Raw genomic sequence first — 10,422 nt, forward strand, 5'->3', positions numbered from 1 at the left:
CTCATCAAATCAAAGGAGTCCCTTACACTCCTCCTAGGTAGAACATGACGGCGTCGGCGGGGAATTAGAGGCCGCTGAAACAGGAGTTACAAGGGGTGTTACTTTGGTACCCACTAGGGTGAGTGGGGTCACCAGTCTAACCATAGCACAAAGCCCAACGGCTGACGTCGGGATTCTAATGTACAATCTGTGTTTCCCACAAAACCATAATATGTCAGCCCGAGCCCAAGGGCCTATTTTTGGAGCCATCTATTAGTGTGGTACACCAGGAGGGGTCAATGTCACCCAATTTGTTGGGAGACGAAGATGGTCCTGTGAATTAAAACAACGTGTAATTCATCTTTTGGGCCACAAAGGGAAGAAGACGGGTGAAATTGTCAACAGGAGGGTACACACTGTTCAACAAATCGCACCCTGGCGGCATGGGTTCAGAAAGCAAGGAGATAAGACAGTTTGAGCCATTTGTGTCAGTCAACCTAAAAGGGGCAGGGTTAGTGTGGGGAAAAGGACTTCCAGCGGAACAAGCATTACAATCACCCATACTTTGGCGCCCTCTCGAGGACATTCATTTTGAAAATCCCTTTAGATTCTGTACCAGTCAGGTCAACCCCTAACACAACATAAAACAGACTGGGCCAATTGGGTATGACACCCACGTTGGCATTTGTAAGGGCGAGGGGGTTCTGGGAATGATCAAAGTTCCTCTGGAAGGTCATCCCTTCCCGAGTAGTTTTGATGTAATATTAGGGGCCAGTGGGATTCCAATGCCCTGTGTAGTGGGTTACCTGCTTCCACCAGGGGCACCACCCAATAGAGTATGTATTCTGCTTCCGACACCAGTAGCTCAGAGTTCCGTTGTATAAAAAATAGAGTTTACTACCACGGTAATAGCTACTATGTCCCTCGCAATCAATCACACTGCACAGGTCACAAAAGTAAGTCTTGCTGTTCCCCTTGATCCAGTCTATTTCAAGTCCGCCCTATGTTTTAAGACACTTGTCAGTCACTGTCATCAGGAAGGAATGAATGAGGCACATATGGGGCGGCATAGCTCGGTTGGTAGAGTGGCCGTGCCAGCAACTTGAGGGTTGCAGGTTCGATTCCCGCTTCCGCCATCCTAGTCACTGCCGTTGTGTCCTTGGGCAAGGCACTTTACCCACCTGCTCCCAGTGCAGCCCACAGTGGTTTAAATGTAACTTAGATATTGAGTTTCACTATGTAAAAGCGCTTTGAGTCACTAGAGAAAAGCACTATATAAATATATTTCACTTCACAAGGACATTAGAACAAGCCTAAATTCCAATCTGTCAGGGAATACTGCTGGGTGTAACATCCTGCCTTTCGTCTATCAAAATCAGAGTATTTTAGGTAACTAAACGGGGATAAACATCAAACTTTTCACTTATTGTAGCGACACCAATAGTATTGCTGAAAACAAGTAAGAGAAGTTATATAACATCGAGTATATAGGTTGATCTCAAGTAATGATAGCTTTGGATACATTAAAAAGCAGTTGAGCAGGTCTGGTAGATCTACACGACGGTAGATGGCAGCTCAACGTGGGGAGAGCTCTCTCGGTGTCGTCTTCTGGGTTGTGAGGCTATGTGTGTAAGTTCTGCAAGGGGACCGAGTCGGGCCGGTGATGTGGCGATGTCAGCAGTGACATCTGCCAGCCGAAGGGAGTGAGACGTCCGTTCCACGACCTCAAAGGGACTGGTCCACCTGGGCTCCGTCCGCTTGCGGTTAATGACCTTGACCCTCTCGACTGGCGGAAGGGAATTTGGTGTGGTGGGCCGTCATCCTCAAATCTGCACAGATGAACTGGCACATAATTCTGAATTTGCTCAACTTACCAGTTTGGTTTTACGCTGATTCCTCCTTCTAGGGGGCGGCTGGACCTGGGAAGGGCTGATCTGTGTGCAGTTCATAGGATAAAAGACCAGTTTTGTTCATGGACATTCGAGTGGTCATTAAAGCCAATGGTAATGCGTCAACCCACTTCAATTTGGTCTGTGCACAGATTTTAGCCAATTTGTTTTAATTCTTGTTCATTCTCTCGACCTTACCTAAAAAGAGGATGGTACACCAAACAAAACCTGTGTTTTAGTCCGAGATCTTTCTCGACCAAGGCTAAGTGAGCATTTTTAAAATGGGTGCCGTTCTCTGACTTAATCTTTTTGGGGTACCAATGTCGGGCAATTAGGTCATTAACAATCCTTTTTATTACTGATTTTGTATCATCTTTTTAGGTTGTGGTTGCTTCCGGCCAACCACTGTAATTGTCAACGCAAGTCAGCAAGTACCTTTTCCCTTTTACCTGATTGATCATATCAATGAAATCACAACCTTTACACAGATGTTACCTCACCTCCTCCATATTCCAGATTAATCTACTTAACCACTATCGATGTGCAACATCGTTATTTTCAAATTAAATTTAGTTACATATTTTTACCCACTGAAATAATGTTACAACTGCTCCACTTCTCCCTTACCTCGCCCTGACAGCACTCTTGCCTACATCCAATCATGGCACCTTCTACATTCCTGTGGTGACAACCAAGAGGGTAACAATTGGGAAACTTAGCCACCCTGCTAACCTAAACAATCTCATTCCTATCTTCTCCTAATCAAAGCCAACATCGAAACCTGTCAATAACATCATCAGTATGGGTCTCTTGAATGTCAGGTCTCTAAATAACAAATCATTTTTTAGTCAATGATTTTATTAACACTTCTAAATTTGACTTTATGTTTTCAACTGAAAAATGTTAAAACTATGGAAATTGTCAGAGTCGGATGATTGTCGATTTTGTTGTAAGGAATCTGACTCCACCCTCAACTCTCCCCCCTTCTGTTTCTGAACAAAGGGACTGTGTTTGTAATACTTTTACTTTCAGAAACATCTAAGAAAAAGTTTAGCTGATAGTCAAGTAAATTATTCAACCTGGTGAAGGTGACAAAATATGCTTATATTTATATCGACACAAATGCTAGAAAAACACCAACCTTATGGCGGATGCTTTTGCAATAGTAATTTGACATTCTACCACACCTGGTGGCCGCATTAATTCGTTAAGTCAACCTCATGTTGTAGAAAGTTGAACGATGCGGACACGTTTGTTACCGAATACCTTCTATTAGACTTTTGTCTTGACTACTTTGTGCATGTAATAAGCAACTATATTTTTTTGATATGCTTAAATGTCATGTGTAGTTTTAGCTCAGCTGTTGTGTAGCTGCTAGCTCCTTGTAGCCTACAGCCGCGGGGTCCAAAGTGCAGTCCATAGCTATGTGTTTAACAGACAACTGAAACAACTAATAATGTGGTATTTGTGTGGTTTCATCATTGGACCTAAGTCTTTAGTTTCCGTAGGGGTGACAGAGAGCAAGGGAACAATGTGGGACAGCATTGGTGTCTATCTTACACCATGCTAGTTGTTGCAAAGATATGTCAACGTGAGTAGCCACACCTTGCTTCCAACACACACATATATACATATATATATATATATATATATATATATATATATATATATATATATATATATATATATATATATATATATATATATATATATATACATATATACACACACAAAAAGGAGTCAAAGGCCTCCTGGTATGAGTCGTCTACTTGTGATCATAACAAATGGCGGGTCGGGTGGTGGTGCACACGGAAACAGCTCAGTCAGCCAGGGTTTTCAAGATAGAACAGTTGCAGCAGGAGTTGAGGTACTCAGCAGGCGCCAGCCATGTTTGGTGCTCCAGGCTGTGGTATGAGCTCATGCTCATGGAGGTGCCTTGATAGTGGTGCCGCAGCTTGGTGGCGTACCGTCAGGTAACACCACGAAGGTCCCTTCTGTGCGATATTGAATGTCAGGGCACAGTTTGTAAAGAAGGTCATTACCAAGCAGGCACGGTGTGTTCAGGTCGACCACGAAGGGGTGCTTCATTGTGTGTCCAGCAATTTGAACCGGAAGCGGTTTGGTGACAGGTAACATTCTTGTGACCTCAGCGAAGCCTTCGACCTTCAAAAGGGAAACACACAGTTTCTTTGGTACCTTTGCATTCAGAGATGAGTGGGTGGCACCAGTGTCAATCACGAACTGATAACATTGTCCATTGACACTTATGTTCAGTAGGGGTCTGTTTGTATCCCCTTCTGGGCGTCCAGCTGTGGGCACAGGCGAAACAGTTTCCACCCCGGATTGACCTTGAAACACCGCGTTGTCCACCATCCGAGTCCATCTGTCTTGTCTCACATATGTTGCAGATTCTTTTCTCCGCCTGCTGGAACTTAAAAGGAAGGTCACCCACTGCTGAATATACTTTAGCTGATTTTTGTCCTTTCGGTTCTTTTGACGTTTTTCTACAGTGATTTGAAAATTAAGGAGTCGTTTCTTTGTTACTCTGTCATCCGTCTTATCATCGTCATCCTGCTTCGCCTAATTATGCATATCACGTTTTAAAACCACAACATTAATTGTCCCGTTAAATGTTAATCAATACCCCTATTTCAACGATTTATACGCATTACTTTATTAATATTTAAGTAGCTTTTCTAAATCAACTAAAGATTATCTAAGAATCCTTTGAACTGCACAAGCTTTGGCTTATCTATAAGTTAATGAGACTATCGTTTGTGTCTATCAGTTAATTAGTTGTGCATTCCGATTTCCTGTCGTGTGTGATATTCTACAAATTAAGGGCATGTGTTTATTCTCATTCGTCTAAAACTATCAATGTGACACACACACTCACACACACACACACATACACACACACACACACACACACACCTATTTGTGTGCGCGAACGCACATTCCAAGAGATAAGGCAGAACACGCTCAAAGATGCCCTTGTTTCTAAGACAACTCTTATCTCATGGCTCACCCAGAAGCGCAGCTGTATCATATCAACGCTTAGTAACTGCAAACAACATTTATCATTCACTCTGACCTTCACAAACTGGCTCTGTGTAAGTGAAGTCACTGGGCCTCCCTGCTTCGGTTGCTGCCCCCGCGGCCCGACCTCCGATAAGCGGAGGAAGATAATTAAATTGATGGCTCACTCACTCATACGATTTCTGAACTAAGTATTATAAGAACAACCATAAAACACAAATGTATTTAAGTTTTAGGAGTTTCTTAATCAAACAAACAAATGCAGCGAACCCCCCAACAGCATACGCTGACACACGAACACCATCAATGCCTTCATTTGTCACATTTTCTTCCTTACTTCGACTTGCTTTTTCATTTTCAAACCACATCCTGTATCTATCGCTTCCTTACTCTTCAGACCATGTTTCTATTTCTATTCTCCTCTCCTAGAAACCATTTACATAAAATTTTCACCATCCATTCTCTTCACCTTCAAACCTCTCTTGCTCTCTCTTTCTACGTTCCACTATACCATAAAACTTCGAGTTACTTTTCTTAATTTACCAAATGTTTCAGTTCACTACTCTACGAATGTTGTAACCTCCCTCTTAACCCTCTCAAGAAACGTCCATCCATCCATTTCTACCGCTTATTCCCTTTTGGGGTCGCGGGGGGCGCTGGCGCCTATCTCTGCTACAATCGGGCGGAAGACGGGGTACACCCTGGACAAGTCGCCATCTAATCGCAGGGCCAACACAGATAGACAGACAACATTCACACTCACAATCACACACTAGGGCCAATTTAGTGTTGCCAATCGACCTATCCCCAGGTGCATGTCTTTGGAAGTGTGAGGAAGCCGGTGTACCCGGAGGGAACCCACGCATTCACGGGGAGAACATGCAAACTCCACACAGAAAGATCCCGAGCCTGGATTTGAACCCAGGACTGCAGGACCTTCGTATTGTGAGGCAGACGCACTAAACCCTCTGCCACCGTGAAGCCCCCTCTCAAGAAACGTTCTCTCTTTATTTTCCCTTTTTTTTTTTTTTTTTTACACATTACTTGCTAATTTTATTGTCGACATCAGTATATTCAATTGATCATTAAACAGTACCGATTGATCACATTTTCCCAGCCGCCATTACGTTCCTATCCGTCACACTCCTTTGCCATTGTGTCTCTTTTGTCTCAGTATCTATCGTTATCAACGACTTATCTATCGTCCCAGACGACTTGTTTCGAACCCGTTACCCCGAGTCAATCATCCTAGATTTCGAGGTTCGAACCCTTTATGTTGTCCCGGACCAACGGGTTTCGAACCGTTTACTCAGAGTCACTCGTCCCCGACGAAGGGGTTCGAATCCTTTACTCTTTTGGGGGAGACCAAATCCCAAACAGGGCGAGCTACACCCAACTATTTGCTTACTCGTCAGTCAAGCAGCCCGTCACGGTAGTCTGAAGGGTTCCCAACCCTTTGCCCCCCTGGCAACGTCCCACGACCCAGGGTGAGCCTCACTATAGTCCGAACACAATGACGTGAGTTGACCACTATTTACAACTATTATATAATGGCGGACAGAGCAATAATACAACCAACCTATCAAAACCAGCACTCTGTCTCTGTGGTATATAACAGTGTTTGACTTACAAGACTTTTGGACGGACTCCTAATGCAGATTTTAGAAAAAGGCACTGCTTACCTTGACGTTGGCCAAGTGAGTCTGTCCGTAAGTTTGCAAGAGCAGTTCAATTTTCAGCGTGTCATCCCGGACGAGCCCCCAATTGTTGCGTTCGAACCAGTTCTTCTTTCGGTCAACGCCCCCCAGGTTTGTTTTTGACACATAAGCTGGTTTTAAATCAATCAGAGACAGAGGTTGCTCATTTTGATATTTTTAATCCAAAGCGCCTTGGGAGATCAATCTAGATACAACATTTCAAAGGCACGGTCCAAATTGATCGAACCTAAAATGGCAGTTTCTCCCCCCTCCCTCACTCTCACCCAGTGGCGTCGCCAGACAGATTTCACTGGGGCACGTGCCCCAGTGTTGATCTGCAGTGCCCCAGAAAAAATGCTACCAATTTAAAAAAAACGCTTCAGAGTTTTAAGTCTACATAACATAGACTACAGCGCACATACTACTTAGTATGGTAATTGATTGCTACTGTATTCACTCCACGTAACAATGAGCACATGGCTAATTAATGTGGTAATGTTTTCACGTGTGGATCGAGACTTCAGTTGAGAGAGAGAGAGAGAGAGAGAGAGAGAGAGAGAGAGAGAGAGAGAGAGAGAGAGTGAGGAAACAGAGAGAGCAAGAGAAAGAGAGAGGGGGGGGGGGTGCGAATCACTGCTGAGGTAGGTAATGTTAGCCAACAACAATTTGTTAATTATATTATTTTGATTTTGATTTGACTCAAACTGTAACTCTTAGATGGATATCAGAAAGTTATTCGCCCGCAGCAGGGAAGAAGCAGCGAGGAATGAGAGATGTAAGTGAAGTCCTAGCTATCCAGGCAACATCATTGTCTTAAGATGATGCTAAGTTAGCTAACATTATTCCTTGTATCAAGAGAAACATATTCATTTGCTGTACGAGCTGTCGGGGGAATTTACAATGAACATGAAACATAATCTTGGTTATTGTCTGCTGGTTCTGCTCAGGACCTCTGCATCAATGATGATTTTGAGTAAGCATGTGTGAGTTGAGTGCTTCTCAAATGGTTTATCTTCAGGAAGAAAAACATTTTTCAATATCATCAAGTCGTGAGCCAAATTTTTAAATCATTCAAGTTTATTTCACAGAAAAATAGCACAGTAGACTTGTCTTGTAAATCGGTGTTGACTTTGACTAAAATAATCTTGTTTTGTTTAAAGCATCTGGTTTTGTTTCCAGAAAAAATAGTAACATTTCTGTATTTGTTTTCAGAAACATGGCTGAAAATATCGGGTTTTGTTGCCCCATTTAGATTTTTTAAAAATATATTTCCATATCTGTCCTGAGTCCTTCTCCAACTTGTTATTCGGTTTGCCTTTTGCTAATATACTCACTAATAGTCACTAGAAAAATGGCTAAAAATATCTGGTTTTGTTGCCACAATTAGATTTTTTTTCTCCCTAAACTTTTTTTTTTTTATGCACACATCTGACTGCGACTCACTGAAAATGACACACAATCCACTTTTATGTCATTACTTACCAGTTGGGAACCACTGGTCAACTGTATAACAGTTACTGTAATATTTCCATGTCTGTCCAGAGTGATTGACCACTTTGCAAAAATGAAAACGAGACGTCACAGTTCACTTCTCAGAAAATGATTCCCTGAACAGACATACAACAGTTGTTCATTTATTCTACTACTGTGGCTTTATTGTTTTGTGTATATTTTATAGTTTTGGGTATCTGAAATAGGATTAGCCACATTGCCATAAATGGAAATTAAATAATATAAAGGAACCCAGAGATGTAGGGGTGCTTTATTTTTTGTTTTACTTTTGTAGATGTTAAATTTGCAGATGATTACTGCAATATATATTTCAAAAAGATTCATTGCTCTTCCTTTTTGCTTTTACTAGTAGCAGTTTAGAAGTCTGGAGTAAAAAAGTGCCCAAGTAGGTCAAATGCATTAGTTAATTTCAGGTGGTTAATCAAAGGACAGTTGAGATAACAGATTGTTATGGCTTCATTCCTACATTCCAAATTCAAGGTCTATGTAAAAGGCTCACACTTTTAAATGTTCTAAAATCTGACTAGGAAATAAAAAGACAACCAAATCCAACAATATATATATATATATATATATATATAAATATGTCTATATATATATATATATATATATATATATATATATATATATGTATATATATATACATATATATATGTATATATATATATATATATGTACATATGTACATATGTATATATATGTCTATATATATATGTGTATATATAGACATATATATATACACACATATATATACGTTTGTTTATATATATATATATATATATATGTATATAGATATGTATCTATATATATAGATACATATGTGTATATATATATATATATATATATATATATATATATATATATATATATATATATATATAGACTTTGACTTAAAAGTTTAATCCTGGCTTTGTAGATACACTGAGACAAAGTCTAAACTCATGGTGTTTTTGAAGCTGCACCAATTTCCTCAGAATTTTCAACAAACTTGAAGTGTATTGACCAGAAGATTAATTGTGTCACGCCCATGGCATCATGTTTAGTTTTGGTCACATTTGGTTTTATTTTTTGGACACTCGGTTCCTGTTCCTGCATTTCTTTGTTTTCGTTGTTACCATGCCAACTCATTGATTTTCACCTTGCTCACATGTCAAGCCCCTGTCCTCAGTTCTCACACCTGATTGTAATTATCATGTTAATTATTCAAAACTGTAGTTGCCAGGTGGTCAGCCTGGCGACTTTACATATCCCTCAACTCCTTTCATGCCATTCCATGCTGTTTCCTTCCTTCTCATGTCAAGTAAGTTTTTAGTTTTGTTATGTCACAGTTGTTTAGTTTTGTTTTCGTCTATAGTCATGCCATTGTGCTAGTTTTGTTTTCTCTAGTCAAGTTTGTTCTCCGCCCTTGGCGCGCCTTTTGTTTTGCTTCCTTTGTTTGAAGTTTGTTAGTAGAAATAAACATGTACTCACATTCACGTCTGTCTCGTGCCTCTTTTCCTTTGCGTTGGAAAAACAAACTATCCCATAGTTGAAGTCGTGACATAAGTTGCCAGCAGAAAAGTTTTTCCGCAAGTTTGGACGGGCCAGACGAGTTGGACGAAAGAACGTGGGAGGGCCTGCGCGCCATGGAAGAAGAAACACTGCGTTATTCCTCCATGGGGCACAGAGATATGATGTGGGGACCAGATGGAAGTCTGGTGCCGATTAGCTCCATTTGGTCCGAGGACGGCGCCATGTTACTGCAGCCCCAGAAGCACCGCTCCCGACGAAGGACGTCAGGGAGGATTTCCGCGAAGGACAGGACGCGTCGCTCCGCAAGCTCCTCCCCCTACGGGCGGAAGTGGGCCGTGTCCTGCCCGGCTTCCCCAGGACAACGTCACGCCACCGTCAGCAGACGACACCACAGATATGGAATTTTTTTTCAATACTTTTTCTCGTGACCCCCCTCCCAAGCAGAAGACTCTAGCCCAATAACAATGATAAAATACTACCAGAACATGATTTTGAACATCAGATCTATTCAGTCACAGCCATCCAAGTTTTATGCCCCGCCCCCCAGGACTCAAGCCCCGTCCACATCACCCCAAAAAAATATTCTTCACCCACTCAATCCAAGACTGAAGAAAAAATACTTTTGGGACAATTTAAAGGGGAAAATTCTGCCCTCCTCCTCACCTCCCTCCACCCACCACAAAAGAATGTTCCAGATCGCGGTGAGGGGGGGGCTAGGGCTGGGAGCTGTGCAGATAGTGTTGCCCAGCGTCATGCTAAGCCACAGCCGCCAGCACGGCCGCCTCCACCAGTTC

The 10,422-nt window shown here is 41.8% G+C and overlaps 1 long non-coding RNA gene across 1 annotated transcript; it reads right to left on the reverse strand.

Moving 5' to 3' along the window:
- Positions 1-1,038: 1,038 nt before the first annotated feature.
- On the reverse strand, positions 1,039-9,922 carry LOC133542147 (uncharacterized). The gene is made up of 2 exons (XR_009804072.1): positions 9,587-9,922; positions 1,039-1,913 (listed from the first exon to the last, which is right to left on the reverse strand). It is a non-coding gene; the product is annotated as an uncharacterized LOC133542147 (long non-coding RNA).
- Positions 9,923-10,422: the final 500 nt, after the last annotated feature.

The sequence above is a fragment of the Nerophis ophidion genome, linkage group LG02 (assembly GCF_033978795.1).
Source record: "Nerophis ophidion isolate RoL-2023_Sa linkage group LG02, RoL_Noph_v1.0, whole genome shotgun sequence".
In the NCBI taxonomy this organism is placed as follows: domain Eukaryota; kingdom Metazoa; phylum Chordata; class Actinopteri; order Syngnathiformes; family Syngnathidae; genus Nerophis; species Nerophis ophidion.